A 17216-nucleotide genomic window follows, 5' to 3' on the forward strand; every position below is an offset into this window, starting at 1 on the left:
AATTGTCTGTTAACCTGAGCTTACAGCACTCTACGGTTTCCTCTATTCTTTATCCAGAGTTTCATAAGTTCCTATTACAAACCTGGCTCAGAAGTCACATAGCCATGTATTGTCCAAGAAATTATTTCATTCACCAATATGAATATTTTGTGTTTCTTACTTGTATTACCCAACAGAAGAAATTTATAGACAAAAAAAAAAAAATGCTACTTTGGCTCAGAGCTCCAAAGGCTATTTTACTCCATGGTATTTTTACTCCAAAGGTATTTTACTCCATGGGAAGTTAGATGTAAAGAGGTCAGGGATAATATACCCTCAAGGATCATCCAGAATAATCTGCTTCCTCCATCTAATGTCACCTCACAAAGTTTTCACAATATCTTCAAATAACTAGTGGCTTGACCATACATTTAATGTACGAACCTCTGTGTAATATTTAGTAATCAAACCTTAAGGCCATGAAGTTAATTTGTAGTAGGAAACTCAATTGAGAAGTTCTGGAGTTTGTAAATGGAAGAATGCCCTGTAGTTTAATTGGATATGTTATCTTCCTGACAAATTGAGATGAAGATAGACCATCATTTTTATCTTGTTTATTTTATCATTCCCAGGGCCCAGTAAAGGAACTTGCATGCCTTAAAATTCTTATAATTTCCAAATTATAGTGAAGCAAGGATATTTTCAAAATCTTCTGTTTGTGAATCAAAGCTATTTTTCATAAAACATTAGTGAAAAACCTTTATTGAACATCATTCAATGTCTTTTGTCTTATTCTGATAATTTTAACTTTAATTTTCCCATCTGGTCTGCTTTTGCTGGTGGTCCCTCTGTCTCACCCTTAATGCCCTGTAAATATTATATTATATTATATCCAGATATTTTGCTTGTTTTGGTTTTGTTTGTATACTGACACTGGAAATTTATCTGCATTTTGCTTTCTCTTAAAGAGTGTTGAATTATTTTCTTGGACGTAATTAATTTACTCCAGAGGCACCCAGTTCTTTGGGGGCTTGTTGTTAAATTTTACTAAGACAACTGTGGTATAGTTCTGTCCTGAGATTAGCATAGTTCTGCTTTAGAGAAGCCTTTTCAAGGGCCTATTCCATGCCTTCACTCTTATTCAGTTTTCCTCTCCCTGTTCTGCTCAGGTCTTGGTGTCTCTACTAATGTCTCAACTTCACAAATATCCTCAAGACTGACATGGGTTTCCTGTACACATTTCACTCTAGAAAAATCCTCACAGGAGAACACTTGAGATGTTGGTTTGGCCATAAGTTTCATTTCCTCACAGAACTGTCTCTTCTAGCTACTGCTGATCACCACTTGTATTGCTCCATATATATTAGTTGCTGTATGTTAGCAAAACTTGTCCAGAAGCCACTGTGGATCATGGTAAGATCATATATCAGAATTCTTTTATTCTGAGTTAAGAACAATCTAGATTACCTTGGAAGTCCCCACAGACTGCATGTGTATATTTTAAAATTGAATATTGGAGCCAGGAATAAAATTGTTTTTTTTTTTACATTCTTTTTTTTTTTTATTAACTTGAGTATTTCTTATATGCATTTCGAGTGTTATTCCCTTTCCCGGTTTCCGGGCAAACATCCCCCTCCCCCCTCCCCTTCCTTATGGGTGTTCCCCTCCCAACCCTCCCCCCATTGCCGCCCTCCCCCCATAGACTAGTTCACTGGGGGTTCAGTCTTAGCAGGACCCAGGGCTTCCCCTTCCACTGGTGCTCTTACTAGGATATTCATTGCTACCTATGGGGTCAGAGTCCAGGGTCAGTCCATGTATAGTCTTTAGGTAGTGGCTTAGTCCCTGGAAGCTCTGGTTGCTTGGCATTGTTGTACTTTTGGAGTCTCGAGCCCCTTCAAGCTCTTCCAGTTCTTTCTCTGATTCCTTCAATAGGGGACCTATTCTCAGTTCAGTGGTTTGCTGCTAGCATTCGCCTCTATATTTGCTGTATTCTGGCTGTGTCTCTCAGGAGCGATCTACATCCGGCTCCTGTCGGTCTGCACTTCTTTGCTTCATCCATCTTGTCTAATTGGGTGGCTGTATATGTATGGGCCACATGTGGGGCAGGCTCTGAATGGGTGTTCCTTCAGTCTCTGTTTTAATCTTTGCCTCTCCCTTCCCTGCCAAGGGTATTCTTTTTCCTCATTTAAAGAAGGAGTGAAGCATTCACATTTTGATCATCCATCTTGAGTTTCGTTTGTTCTAGGGATCTAGGGTAATTCAAGCATTTGGGCTAATAGCCACTTATCAATGAGTGCATACCATGTATGTCTTTCTGTGATTGGGTTAGCTCACTCAGGATGATATTTTCCAGTTCCAACCATTTGCCTACGAATTTCATAAACTCGTTGTTTTTGATAGCTGAGTAATATTCCATTGTGTAGATGTACCACATTTTCTGTATCCATTCCTCTGTTGAAGGGCATCTGGGTTCTTTCCATTTTCTGGCTATTATAAATAAGGCTGCGATGAACATAGTGGAGCACGTGTCTCTTTTATATGTTGAGGCATCTTTTGGGTATATGCCCAAGAGAGGTATAGCTGGATCCTCAGGCAGTTCAATGTCCAATTTTCTGAGGAACCTCCAGACTGATTTCCAGAATGGTTTTACCAGTCTGCAATCCCACCAACAATGGAGGAGTGTTCCTCTTTCTCCACATCCTCGCCAGCATCTGCTGTCACCTGAGTTTTTGATCTTAGCCAATCGCACTGGTGTGAGGTGAAATCTCAGGGTTGTTTTGATTTGCATTTCCCTTATGACTAAAGATGTTGAACATTTCTTTAGGTGTTTCTCAGCCATTCGGCATTCCTCAGCTCTGAATTCTTTGTTTAGCTCTGAACCCCATTTTTTAATAGGATTATTTGTTTCCCTGCGGTCTAACTTCTTGAGTTCTTTGTATATTTTGGATATAAGGCCTCTATCTGTTGTAGGATTGGTAAAGATCTTTTCCCAATCTGTTGGTTGCCGTTTTGTCCTAACCACAGTGTCCTTTGCCTTACAGAAGCTTTGCAGTTTTATGAGATCCCATTTGTCGATTCTTGATCTTAGAGCATAAGCCATTGGTGTTTTGTTCAGGAAATTTTTTCCAGTGCCCATGTGTTCCAGATGCTTCCCTAGTTTTTCTTCTATTAGTTTGAGTGTGTCTGGTTTGATGTGGAGGTCCTTGATCCACTTGGACTTAAGCTTTGTACAGGGTGATAAGCATGGATCGATCTGCATTCTTCTACATGTTGCCCTCCAGTTGAACCAGCACCATTTGCTGAAAATGCTATCTTTTTTCCATTGGATGGTTTTGGCTCCTTTGTCAAAAATCAAGTGACCATAGGTGTGTGGGTTCATTTCTGGGTCTTCAATTCTATTCCATTGGTCTATCTGTCTGTCTCTATACCAATACCATGCAGTTTTTATCACTATTGCTCTGTAATACTGCTTGAGTTCAGGGATAGTGATTCCCCCTGAAGTCCTTTTATTGTTGAGGATAGCTTTAGCTATCCTGGGTTTTTTGTTATTCCAGATGAATTTGCAAATTGTTCTGTCTAACTCTTTGAAGAATTGGATTGGTATTTTGATGGGGATTGCATTGAATCTGTAGATTGCTTTTGGTAAAATGGCCATTTTTACTATATTAATCCTGCCAATCCATGAGCATGGGAGATCTTTCCATCTTCCTAGGTCTTCTTCAATTTCTTTCCTCAGTGTCTTGAAGTTCTTATTGTAGAGATCTTTTACTTGCTTGGTTAAAGTCACACCGAGGTACTTTATATTATTTGGGTCTATTATGAAGGGTGTTGTTTCCCTAATTTCTTTCTCGGCTTGTTTCTCTTTTGTATAGAGGAAGGCAACTGATTTATTTGAGTTAATTTTATACCCAGCCACTTTGCTGAAGTTGTTTATCAGCTTTAGTAGTTCTCTGGTGGAACTTTTGGGATCACTTAAATATACTATCATGTCATCTGCAAATAGTGATATTTTGACCTCTTCTTTTCCGATCTGTATCCCTTTGATCTCCTTTTGTTGTCTGATTGCTCTGGCTAGAACTTCAAGAACTATATTGAATAAGTAGGGAGAGAGTGGGCAGCCTTGTCTAGTCCCTGATTTTAGTGGGATTGCTTCAAGATTCTCTCCATTTAGTTTAATGTTAGCAACTGGTTTGCTGTATATGGCTTTTACTATGTTTAGGTATGGGCCTTGAATTCCTATTCTTTCCAGGACTTTTATCATGAAGGGGTGTTGAATTTTGTCAAATGCTTTCTCAGCATCTAATGAAATGATCATGTGGTTCTGTTCTTTCAGTTTGTTTATATGATGGATCACGTTGATGGTTTTCTGTATATTAAACCATCCCTGCATGCCTGGGATGAAGCCTACTTGATCATGGTGGATGATTGTTTTGATGTGCTCTTGAATTCGGTTTGCCAGAATTTTATTGAGTATTTTTGCGTCGATATTCATAAGGGAAATTGGTCTGAAGTTCTCTTTCTTTGTTCTGTCTTTGTGTGGTTTAGGTATAAGAGTAATTGTGGCTTCGTAGAAGGAATTCGGTAGGGCTCCATCTGTTTCAATTTTGTGGAATAGTTTGGATAATATTGGTATGAGGTCTTCTATGAAGGTTTGATAGAATTCTGCACTAAACCCGTCTGGACCTGGGCTCTTTTTGGTTGGGAGACCTTTAATGACTGCTTCTATTTCCTTAGGAGTTATGGGGTTGTTTAACTGGTTTATCTGTTCCTGATTTAACTTCGATACCTGGTATCTGTCTAGGAAATTGTCCATTTCCTGAAGATTTTCAAATTTTGTTGAATATAGGTTTTTATAGTAAGATCTGATGATTTTTTGAATTTCCTCCGAATCTGTAGTTATGTCTCCCTTTTCATTTCTGATTTTGTTAATTTGGACACACTCTCTGTGTCCTCTCGTTAGTCTGGCTAAGGGTTTATCTATCTTGTTGATTTTCTCAAAGAACCAACTTTTGGTTCTGTTGATTCTTTCTATGGTCCTTTTTGTTTCTACTTGGTTGATTTCAGCTCTGAGTTTGATTATTTCCTGCCTTCTACTCCTCCTGGGTGTATTTGCTTCTTTTTGTTCTAGAGCTTTTAGGTGTGCTGTCAAGCTGCTGACATATGCTCTTTCCTGTTTCTTTCTGCAGGCACTCAGCGATATGAGTTTTCCTCTTAGCACAGCTTTCATTGTGTCCCATAAGTTTGAGTATGTTGTATCTTCATTTTCATTAAATTCTAAAAAGTTTTTAATTTCTTTCTTTATTCCTTTCTTGACCAGGTTATCATTGAGTAGAGCATTGTTCAATTTCCACGTATATGTGGGCATTCTTCCCTTATTGTTATTGAAGACCAGTTTTAGGCCGTGGTGGTCCGATAGCACGCATGGGATTATTTCTATCTTTCTGTACCTGTTGAGGCCCGTTTTTTGACCAATTATATGGTCAATTTTGGAGAAAGTACCATGAGGAGCTGAGAAGAAGGTATATCCTTTTGCTTTAGGATAGAATGTTCTATAAATATCCGTTAAGTCCATTTGGCTCATGACTTCTCTTAGTCTGTCTACATCACTGTTTAATTTCTGTTTCCATGATCTGTCCATTGATGAGAGTGGGGTGTTGAAATCTCCCACTATTATTGTGTGAGGTGCAATGTGTGTTTTGAGCTTTAGTAAGGTTTCTTTTACGTATGTAGGTGCCCTTGTATTTGGGGCATAGATATTTAGGATTGAGAGTTCATCTTGGTTGATTTTTCCTTTGATGAATATGAAGTGTCCTTCCTTATCTTTTTTGATGACTTTTAGTTGGAAATTGATTTTATTTGATATTAGAATGGCTACTCCAGCTTGCTTCTTCTGACCATTTGCTTGGAAAGTTGTTTTCCAGCCTTTCACTCTGAGGTAGTGTCTGTCTTTGTCTCTGAGGTGTGTTTCCTGTAGGCAGCAGAATGCAGGTTCCTCGTTGCGTATCCAGTTTGTTAATCTATGTCTTTTTATTGGGGAGTTGAGGCCATTGATATTGAGAGATATTAAGGAATAGTGATTATTGCTTCCCGTTATATTCATATTTGGATGTGAGGTTATGTTTGTGTGCTTTCATTCTCTTTGTTTTGTTGCCAAGACGATTAGTTTCTTGCTTCTTCTAGGGTATAGCTTGCCTCCTTATGTTGGGCTTTACCATTTATTATCCTTTGTAGTGCTGGATTTGTAGAAAGATATTGTGTAAATTTGGTTTTGTCATGGAATATCTTGGTTTCTCCATCAATGTTAATTGAGAGTTTTGCTGGATACAGTAACCTGGGCTGGCATTTGTGTCTCTTAGGGTCTGTATAACATCAGTCCAGGATCTTCTGGCCTTCATAGTTTCTGGTGAGAAGTCTGGTGTGATTCTGATAGGTCTCCCTTTATATGTTACTTGACCTTTTTCCCTTACTGCTTTTAATATTCTTTCTTTATTTTGTGCGTTTGGTGTTTTGACAATTATGTGACGGGAGGTGTTTCTTTTCTGGTCAAATCTATTTGGAGTTCTGTAGGCTTCTTGTATGTCTATGGGTATCTCTTTTTTTAGGTTAGGGAAGTTTTCTTCTATGATTTTGTTGAAGATATTTACTGGTCCTTTGAGCTGGGAGTGTTCACTCTCTTCTATACCTATTATCCTTAGGTTTGATCTTCTCATTGAGTCCTGGATTTCCTGTATGTTTTGGACCAGTAGCTTTTTCCGCTTTACATTATCTTTGACAGTTGAGTCAATGATTTCTATGGAATCTTCTGCTCCTGAGATTCTCTCTTCCATCTCTTGTATTCTGTTGGTGAAGTTTGTATCTACAGCTCCTTGTCTCTTCTTTTGGTTTTCTATATCCAGGGTTGTTTCCATGTGTTCTTTCTTGATTGCTTCTATTTCCATTTTTAATTCCTTCAACAGTTTGATTGTGTTTTCCTGGAATTCTTTCAGGGATTTTTGCGATTCCTCTCTGTAGGCTTTTACTTGTTTATTAATGTTTTCCTGTGCTTCCCTAAGTGTGTTCATGTCTTTCTTGAAGTCCTCCAGCATCATGATCAAATATGATTTTGAAACTAGATCTTGCTTTTCTGGTGTGTTTGGATATTCCAGGTTTGTTTTGGTGGGAGAATTGGGCTCCGATGATGGCATGTAGTCTTGGTTTCTGTTGCTTGGGTTCCTGCGCTTGCCTCTTGCCATCAGATTATCTCTAGTGTTACTTTGTTCTGCTATTTCTGACAGTGGCTAGACTGTCCTATAAGCCTGTGTGTCAGGAGTGCTGTAGACCTGTTTTCCTCTCTTTCAGTCAGTTATGGGGACAGAGTGTTCTGCTTTCGGGCGTGTAGTTTTTCCTCTCTACAGGTCTTCAGCTGTTCCTGTGGGCCTGTGTCTTGAGTTCACCAGGCAGCTTTCTCGCAGCAGAAAATTTGGTCTTACCTGTGGTCCCGAGGCTCAGGTTTGCTCGTGGGGTGCTGCCCAGGGGCTCTCTGCAGCGGCAGCAACCAGGAAGACCTGTGCCGCCCCTTCCGGGAGCTTCAGTGCACCAGGGTTCCAGATGCTCTTTGGCTTTTTCATCTGGCGTCCGAGATGTGTGTGCAGGGAGCAGTCTCTTCTGGTTTCCCAGGCTTGTCTGCCTCTCTGAAGGTTTAGCTCTCCCTCCCACGGGATTTGGGTGCTGAGAACTGTTTATCCGGTCTGTTTCCTTCAGGGTCCGGCGGTGTCTCTGGCAGGGGTCCTGCCGCTCCTGGGCCCTCCCCCACGGGAGCCCAGAGGCCTTATACAGTTTCCTCTTGGGCCAGGGATGTGGGCAGGGGTGAGCAGTGTTGGTGGTTTCTTCCGCTCTGCAGCCTCAGGATTGCCCACCTGACCAGGCGGTTGGGTCTCATAAAATTGTTTTTAAACAATACGACCCTCTCCTGTACTGTAATCAAGTTCCTAAGTCACATATTCCCTACATGATGATATAGAATGGATGGGCAAAAGCTAACTACAAAGTGTGTACAGCTAATCACTATGATTAAAAAAACGTATTCTGCTTATGATACAAACACATATCCATGTAACTTGTGCATGAATATACACAGGCCATAAAGAAAAATAATGTTTTATTTTATGTTATGACTAATTTGAATACTGCTTTCAGTTTCTCATTTATAATCCAGATTAAAATGAATCTACCCCAAGGCATTCTTTAATTATTGATAAAAATATTAATAAGATGCTTTTCCTAATGACATTGCTGCAGGAGAGGGAACAGGGGCTTAGACATAGTTACTGGAGTTTGAGTTAGGGCGTCCTACCTTATCTTACTCCACATGTCAATATTCTCACTTCTCATACAATGACATTTATCTAACATTTATTTCATAAGATTTAAATCAGGCAATATTAAGTATATGCTTCTTTTAAAATAAAAGTTGCTTTGTAAAGATTCTAAAAACATTTCTTATGGAAATATCATGCATAAACAATTATGACTTATGTCCATCGCTATAATTTGATCTCCTTCTATTGCTAATATCTTTCTGCTTCTGGACATTCTAGATTGACTAGTTTTAGAATGATCTTCCAGGAAATACAGTACAGTCCCTCATGGAAAACATGAGTCCTCGATGAGCAAAGCTTTTCTTAATGTCCCAGCATAAGTGTTCTTGTAAGACAAGTCCAGTGAGAGTAGAGCACAGAAAATTTAAGTATTCTTTGAAAGTTGTATCCTGGTTGGGGGTTCTTGATCTAATATTACAGAGCCTCTAAAAGATAAAATTAACAATTAATGGTGTTAGTGAATCAAGAGACTATTATATATTTATATAAACAACCTTTACCGGCCTTTGCTGCATATGTACACAAATGTGTTTGAAACATATGAAAAAAGAAATTCATTTGTGATGCTGAGAGCATGAAGAGATTGTAAATTTGACTTATCTCCTATTACTCCATAGTCAAACTATGTATTGCCTCCACACATAGACCACCTTAACTTACAGCTATGTTTGTTGTTTGTTATAGATCTTAATTATTTTAAGGCCAAATATTTACCAAGTTATACAAAATCTTCTGTAATATATTTGTAATGAATATTGTATTAGTCCAAGTGCTAGCTGATTTGAACACTTTTATTTTTTATTTTAATTGATTTAGTAGTTTTCGATACAATGTCTGTGACTGGGGCTAGTACGGAACTCTATGTAGCTAAGGATGACTTTGAACTTCTGAACTTCCTGCCTTGCCTTCTAAATACAGTTGGGTGCAGCTGTACTCCATTTAGCTTTTGTAGTGCTTCAATTTTACCCATGGCTTTGTGCACTCTAGGAAAGCACTCTGCCAAAGCATTACATCCCTCAGGTACTTTTAACTAAACAATAATAATTTTACTGGTTTGTTTACAAATATTATCACGAACAGAATTAATAATAGCATCCCTTTAGGAGCTATACGTAATGAGAATTAGGGTGCTTCCCCTAGAGGCTTTGTAGGTGTGGCTGCTGCATCACGTGTGTTTCAGTAGGTGGTAAAGAGGAGAAAGACCATGTCTGTGCTCAGTGTTCTGACCTGTGAACATCTGAATGATTAGTAGTTTAATTTCCTGAAAAGAAGTGAGCCTGAGATGACCATCAATCTGGTGCTAGGCAGGCCCAGGATGGGAAGCCAGGTGGAGACTAGAAGAACCCTGCCTGGGGGCATGGACCCTGGGTGGTGAGCAAGCTCAAGATGTCTACCAGATGGGCACCAGAGGGCTCAGGCAGTCTGAGATGACCACCAGGCTGGTGCCATGCAGGCTTATGGGCAGACTAAAATGGAGATGACCCAAGCCCTGCACAAGTAGGGCATCATTCTCCTGATACCACTCCAGACACTCAGAGACCTTAAATGCCACTAAGAAGACTATAAAAATGGTAGAGAAATGGAAGAGAAGGAAAAGGAAGGATGACGGGACAAGGAAGAGAAGCAGAACTGGTAACTGGAAGGTAGTGAGAAACAGCCTGATGTTAGTAGTTCGTGATACCACATGGGACCATGGTGGGTTCCTAATCTGTGCTACCAGTGGGACCACATCTGGACCAACTGCACTGAAGTTACCACTAAAGACCAGGCAGATGTCCCTGGTATGTGCTGTTCATGTTTAAGAGCCGTGCCTAACTGGCCTCACCTCTCACCTGGACATCCTGGGAGCATGAGAGCAAGAGAGGTGACCCTGCCTCCAGCCAGTTGTAGTACTGGAGGGAGTGGCCCCTGAACTTGGAAGGAGTTGTGGATGGCTGGCCCTGAGGATACAATTGTAGGAGAGGTGGCCCTGCTACTAGTTTCCTGTATACCCTCCTCTCACCTCATACCTCTCCACCTGCTGCAGGTGGAAGACCTAGCCCTGGCACTGTCCCTCACTTGCTGTAGCACATGGGAGAGCAGGCACTGCACCTCACCTGAGCAGCACAATAGAACTCACTCCGGCGAGCTGTGGGTGAGCTAGCCCCAAGGACATAAGTGTAGAAGAGCAGACACTGTCTTCTCTGGTGCGCTATGGTATTGGTAGAATTGATCCTGATGGATGGAGTCATGAGAGCAGAAGAGCTGTCTCTGCCCCTCACCTACTTCAACATTCAAGAGAGCAAACCTTGCACCCCACCTGGGTAGCACAGGAAAGGTGAACCTGGTGCAGGGGAGCAGGGGAGTCGGCCCTGAGAGCGTGAGTGTGGTAGAGCTGGCCCTGAAATTGTCTGCCTTTGTGCTGTGTGTCCTGATGCCCTCTCTCATCCATGCCCTTTGCCCCCTATGACAGAGGGAAGAGCTAACCCTGGGGTCATGAGAGCAGGAGAACTGGCTCTGTCCCTCATCAGCTGCAGAAGTCAGGAGAGTGGGCCCTGCCCTTCACCCAGGCAGCACCGAACTGTCTCTGCATTTAGGGCTTGCAAGTATGCTGGCCCTGAAGGCAGGAGGTACAGAGAGGCAAGAGCTGAGCAGCTCACCTCACACAGTTCTCAGGCCCAGATCCAGGGCTTTGAGTTCTTTTATCGCAGTATCTACCCCATCAGTGAACTGCTGGAAGGCATGAAGGAGCTATTCCTACAGATCCAAAACTACAGGATTTCCATGAGAAAGGTAACAGTAAGATATCCAAGAGGAGTCCAGTGAGGTTCCAGTGTTGATAGTGATAGCAGAAGGCAGGTGCCAGGTACCAGATCGATGACTCATTGCAATGAACATTTGCAATCAAAGAAGTATGAACAAAAGGACATGGTGTGGGGCACACTGGGACACACTACAGTTTACACAGTGAAATGTTTCCTCTGTTGAGGATGCAAGGGTGAAAGTCAGGTATGAAGGGGAGGGGAAATGAATGGGATTGGGCTGCATGATATGAAACTCACAAAGAACCAATGAGAGAGAGAGAGAGAGACAGAGAGAGAGAGACAGAGAGAGAGAGAGAGAGAGAGAGAGAGAGATACAGAGATGCAGAGGTACACAGAGAGAGATACAGAGGGAGAGGGTGGGGACTAGTTTTCTGGATTATTGGTTCATGACTAGATTCTATGTATGTTCATGTTTGTCTATCTTAGTAGTTCAGACCTAGTTACTGTGAGAATTAGGCCTTTAGAGCATCCCAGTCACATCTATGTAGTAAAGAAAATGACTTGGGGTGGGAGCCTAATCATCTAAGGTTTAGTTTCCAAGCTGCATGCTGAGGCATAGAGGTGAGGGCTTCTTGATGCAAGAAGTAGGTAGTAGATAACAGGGCAGATTGTCTGTCTGAACAATTCCAGATCTTCATGGTTGTATGGCTTCAGCCAGAATACCAGATTTCTCACTTGTAACATACATAAAATATTCATTTTTACTGCAAAGGACTGATGTAAGCTTTGATGAGTCCATGTACATAAAATGCTTAAAACAGGCTTGGCACACTAAATGCACTGAATAAATCATTACTGCTCTATTTCCCCTTCCATATTCCATGCAGTTATGTTTCTCCATGGTCTACCTTGTTCCTCTGACTCTTCTGCTTCTGTTATATGGACTGAATTGAGCAATGAAAATCACGTCCTGACCTTCTGGGACTGTAGTTACAATAGCTAACGTTTAAGAACATGGACACATAGATGTAGATAAGACATTGTAAGGGTTCATGATTCACCGAAGAATGACCCCACACACTCAAATAGTATGTAATCACAGGGTGTTTTATTCTGCAGAACTACAGCACACTGAGGTCTCCCATTACCAAGAAGAGGGACACCCAAAGGAGCTTGCAGGCCTGATTTAAAGCACATTAGGGAATTCTGGAGTAGGTGACCTCCATGTTAACTTGTTGGGTCCATTTCTACAGGTATTCCATTAGCAAGGTGTGGGGGCTGGGAACCTGATGGGGAGGTCTGGAAACTGTTATTGAGGAAGTGGGTGAGGAGTCTGGAAACTGCTGCTGACCCATTTCCTTGCTGCAGGCCAGCTTCTATTGTCCAGTTCTTGGAAACAGAGATTTAGGCCTAGTCTCCTTAACTGTCAATTTGAAGCCTGTCATGGGATTAGCCTAGCCTTCTCAATATAAGAGCAGATGTTATCATTACTGTAGTGAGGCCATATCTATGCCTTGTCCACAAACAACTGTTTACATACTAACAGCATAAAGAGTGAATGTATTGATCACCTCAGTCATTTTAAGTAGAACAAGAAGGTATCTTTTTTGCAGGGATATTTTTGTTCAGAAATATTTATTCCTCTACTACAAGAAGTATCATCTTAAAGTTACCTTTATAGAAGTGAACTTGGGTTTGAGTTTATCCATAATTTACCTTTACCTAATTTGACATTCACTGAAAGACAAAGAAACTAGAGGTAGACAGATGTTTCATGGAAGAGGAGGTTTATGCAATAAGCCTTACTACATTAAGATTTAATACCATTTTGGTTCTTATCAGTGAAGGAGGTTGTGTTCCTTTGTGCCTGCCTCACTTTTTTTGGTAAATTCTTTTTACTATTTTGACAATCAGTTCCTTATCTCAACATGAAATTATTATGGTAGACAGAACAATGCTCATCCCACAAAACAGTCACTTCTTGAGTCTTATATTTGTGAGAATGTACTGCACTGGGATTTAGAATTTTAGGTCTCCATAGAGATAAGAGAATGGAACTGTGTTATTCTAAGCTGCCAGGTTTGGGAAATACATTGCACTAGGAGTCTGATAATACTATGTGCAGCTTTTAGTTTGTAGAAAAGATAAAGCTCGTGTTTGGTGAGCAGTAGACATCCGGTGAATGCCATCGTTTTTCACTTATTTATTTTTTTAAGGTTTTATTTATTTTATACATACATGTGCTCTATTTGTATATATGCCTGCATGCCAGAAGATCCCATTATACATGGTTGTGAGCCACCAAGTGGTTGCTGGGAATTGAACTCAGGACCTTGAGAAGAGCAGACAGTTCTCTTAACTGCTGAGCCATCTCTCCAGCCCTCTAGTTTTTGAATTTCAAGACAGGATTTCTCTTTGTATCCCTGGTGGTCCTGGAACTCCCTGTGAAGAGGAGGCCAGCCACTACCTCAGAGTTCTATCTGCCTCTGCGTCCAGAGCGTAAGGATTGGCATCATGTGCCACCATCACCTGAGTATGTTTTTCTTTAATTTGTATTGCTAGAGGTATTTTTGACCTTTCTAAAAATTTGGAAGGGACTTGTCTAAATCACAAAGCACATGGGGGTTGGGGCGTAGCTAGCCTGGGTTCATTCTGGTTTCTGGCTTCCCAACCATACCACCATACCACATTTGTGAAACAATTCACTCACCCTGACCGAGCTTCAGCCTCCCCTGGAAATAGAATGCCGTCGCCGTATTATTCTGAAATGCTATTTTCAGAATAACAGCTTCAAATAGTTAGAAAGCTTTTTAAACATTCCTCTTCTATTAAATACACGCTCCAGACTAGGCTTCCAAATGTCCAGTGATTCAAAACACCTTTAGGTAATATCTTCAAAGTAAATTCCTGCCGCTGATTGACAGAAATGAACTCCTAGGGTGTTAAAATATACATCTGCCCTTTATTGCTGCATTCACTCAAGCACTTAGCAATGTGGAGTCAAATCTGTTAGAATAGCCCTTTGGACATGTTTGTCTTGTTGGATGTAGAGTGTATTCATTTCTGACTGCTCAGGGTGTAGTTTGCATCTCTTTAGGGCTCTCGGTTGCACTGACATCTGTTATAGATACTGTCTGACTAACGAAGCTGTTTTTATTTTCTTAAAGCGTGATGTGTCCTAGGGATAAGAAAGAATAAAGAGATTTAAAAAAAAAAGAAAGAAAGAACAAGGAAGGTCAAGATTTCACAACGAAGTGAAATTTCAAAAGGATCCCTGATGTACCATTTTCATCAGAATTGAGGAGCAGGAGGCACCGGCAGCGTTATGCACAGCTTTGAGTCTGGATCTGCGCAGGCGCAATCCTGTCAGGAGCCTTGGCCAGGACTTAGGTGCTTTGTCCCCTTCAATGGGGGAAGTTCTTGTTCTCTTTCAAGATTTTCCCTTAAGGGAGGAAGTAACTGGTTATGCAAAATAAATTAAACGGCTTGGGAAATTAAAAAAGGCTAACACAGTGTCGACGAGTCCATTTAGGACTGCAAGTTTTATTTCTGAAGATGCACAGAAGGGTAAAGTGAAAGTCAATCCTCCCCAAGGAAGAAGCCCTGAGCTCACCCAAGGGAACACTTCTGTCTGGGATGTTTTGAATGGTAGGGAAGCTCCTGCTGTTTGCTGCCTGCCTAAGGATTCTGTCTTTTTAAACTCAGCATTTAAAATAAAGCAGAGGCAACCTTACTCCAAAGCAAAGAAGAGCTCTTGGAGAGAAAGACCATGACAGTCCTAATTGGCAGTTGCAAAGACTCTTCTAATCTTTTTTAATAATATCATTAGTCTTTACTTTTTAAATGTAGATGACACTTTGAAGGGAATTGAGTACAGGGGAAATGAGGATTAGGAGTGGTAAGGACTTCTGAGTTCACTAAAGCAGCTAGTAGAAAACTCTTGAAAGCATTTTGACTCTGATTTTGATCTTTCTTAACTACAAAATAATACTATAATCATAAAATTTCAGAAAAAAGCCTCATTATTGCCTCTCGCAATATTTCTTTGCTGTAAAAATGTATGAAAATGTCAATTTATCTTTTATTCGGTGTATTTTCCTTTCTGACACATAGTACAACCAGTGGAATTGAAAAATAGACACACTATCATCCAGTCATCCATACTGTATCATTATAAATTTTTAATGTCCTAGATAATTAGCAAAAAGTGCCCATAGACCCTTGAAGTCAGGGAGTGCATCATGCCTGCTTTGTGTCCTTATTTTCATAGCAACCCCAGAGGAACCCCTGTGTTTTCTTTCTGAACCTCCAGAGTGGTTGAAATCTCATTTTGATAACCTACAAATGCTTGAAACATATTTGATTTTTTTCAAGAAAAAAATTAACCTAGAATCCATTCTAATCTGAAGGATACTACACAGAAAATAAATGTGCAAACGGAGTGTGCAAACGTAGAGAGTTGGAACACTAAAGGATATATCCTAGCAGTCCCATGTCAGGCTTCTTGCTTTGTTAAGTGAAGAGAATCCAGTCTGCTGCCCACTTGGCAGTTAAAACTGGCAAGGTGAGAAGTTGAAGACAAGGCAGGTGATCTTATCTCGAAACAACACAGGGTTCAGACACCGAGGCAGCCTACCTCTGTGGACAAACTGCAGTGGCAACTTAAATGTAGAATGCAGCCACAGGATCAGGTAATTCAGTGGGTCAGGGTGCAGAGTTGTAAAACGAACAAGGTAAATTAGGCTTCAGTCATGTGGCAACATAACATATCATTTATCTAAGCAGTCTCTCGGTCACTCCTGCATAATGTTAGCATTTGCTCTAAGCATTTTCAAAGTAGATAGGTCAAGAAGAAAAATAAAGGGGTGCTAGAGAAAGTAGATACTATCTCTGGCATCCCTTTCTAATGAGACTAACATGCAAGAAAATCAGACATGTGACTTTAAAGAGACAGAAATGTGGTAGGTTTTTAAATATCACTAAAAAAGGATAGCATGCTCTGATTGTTGATTTAAATTCATCTTGCTAACAAGATAATCTTTGGTTTGAAGTTTTAATAAGAATTTTGTTTCATTGCAAAAAATCTGAAGAGTGAAAAGAAAGGTAATTTATTTCCAACAAAGAGCATGTGGAACTAATAAAGACATGACTATACATGATATATGTTGGGTATATCCTATCTCAGCAGTCTATTATCCTCTTTAAGACTAGGTTTAAAAAACTGGAACAGTGACTCAGTCATTAAGATCACATATTGCTTTCGGTTCCCAGCACCCACACAGAACCAACCTTAACTAGAGTCCAGAGGTTCCTATGCCCTCTTCTGACTTCTACATGCACCAGTTATGCACATACATGCAGTCAAAACAGCTATAAGCATAAAATGATAAAATAAATACATCTTATAAAAATTACAAAAAGCACAGGTTTAAATCTTGAAGATCTTGCCTTACGAATTCGTACACATGTATGTGGTAATCAAAATTGAATTTTTGAGAAAATTATAGTATTTTTAAGTGATAGTTTACTACTTCTCTGAGGATAGCCTTTTGGTATATTGGTTTGTCTTCTAGATATCAGCTCAGCACTGAATACCATCAGAAATGAGCACTATTGTTTGTTTTCTTCCTTTCGTCTCCTCAGACATTTATGATTACTCTCGTATCCCTGAACTGAGAGAATAATGCCTAGAGAGGAAAATTGTTTTTTCAAAGCCAGTGTAATTGTTTCTATCCTTTTATTTGAAAATGCTGTGTGCCTTCTTTTCCAAGTGCTGGCTGTTCACTTTGGGGATAATCATTTGCATTTGTAATATGTGCAAGGGTAACATCTGCCTCCCAGTGAACTCCTCTGCTCACTGTTCAGTGAAGCAATGAAGCATGGGAAATGCGAGAACATTCTTCAAATGTTGTTGCTAGTTAATAATTCTTCATGCTTGGAGTGCTGCATCTTTTGCACCCTGAGTCTATTAATCTTGAAAATAACATGAGTTACATGGTTCTCACTCAATGCTCTTGAAGATGACAAGAGAAAGTGGGCTAAGAGGGAAAAAGAATTCAATTAACGTTTTTCACTGCAAACCTCAGCATGCATTTTTGAGAGCAGCTTACAAGACAAGGGATAGATAATTTTACTA

General features: G+C 40.3%; 1 protein-coding gene and 1 non-coding gene across 8 annotated transcripts in view; both read left to right on the forward strand.

The window, feature by feature from the left end:
- Positions 1–17216, forward strand: part of LOC148001562 (uncharacterized) — an 89092-nt gene that overhangs the window by 40890 nt on the left and 30986 nt on the right. The window lies entirely within an intron of this gene.
- LOC120096395 (small nucleolar RNA SNORA17) lies at positions 9466–9597 on the forward strand. Its single transcript, XR_015636418.1, has one exon. It is a non-coding gene; the product is annotated as a small nucleolar RNA SNORA17 (small nucleolar RNA).

This window comes from Rattus norvegicus, chromosome 13 (assembly GCF_021556685.1).
Source record: "Rattus norvegicus strain SHRSP/BbbUtx chromosome 13, alternate assembly SHRSP_T2T, whole genome shotgun sequence".
NCBI lineage: Eukaryota > Metazoa > Chordata > Mammalia > Rodentia > Muridae > Rattus > Rattus norvegicus.